The following is a 423-nucleotide window of genomic DNA, read 5'->3' as shown; positions in this document are numbered from 1 at the left end:
GAGCGAGCGGGCGCGGCCCCGGGCGGCGGGGGCGCGCGCAGGGTTTCCCGCGGCCGGGCTGGCTGGGGTCGGGCGGCGGCGGCGGCCGAGCGGGGCCCGGGATGACGGCGGAGCTGCAGGCCGAGGCCGCGGAGGGCGCCGCCGAGAGCCAGGGCACGGTGAGAGCCCGGGGGGGGGGGGGGGCGGGGGGCCCCCCCCCCCGGGGGGGGCGGGGCCCCCCTGCGATCCCCACGGATCCTGCCCCCCTGGGGGGGCGCTGCTTGGGGGGCAGAGATGTGGCTGCGGGGCGGGCCCGGCCCGGGGCTCTGGCTTGGGCCCACGGGCAACGGAAACCTGGCTGCGGGGCTGCCCCGTGCGGCGGGCTGGCGAGACGGCTCAGCTGAGCCGGAGGCGTTCAGGGGGCCCCGGGGGGCGCCGCCCACG

The sequence above is a fragment of the Terrapene carolina genome, unplaced genomic scaffold (genome assembly GCF_002925995.2).
Source record: "Terrapene carolina triunguis isolate 2854851 unplaced genomic scaffold, T_m_triunguis-2.0 Scaffold374, whole genome shotgun sequence".
In the NCBI taxonomy this organism is placed as follows: Eukaryota; Metazoa; Chordata; order Testudines; family Emydidae; genus Terrapene; species Terrapene triunguis.
Note: the sequence above shows the minus strand (reverse complement) of the source record.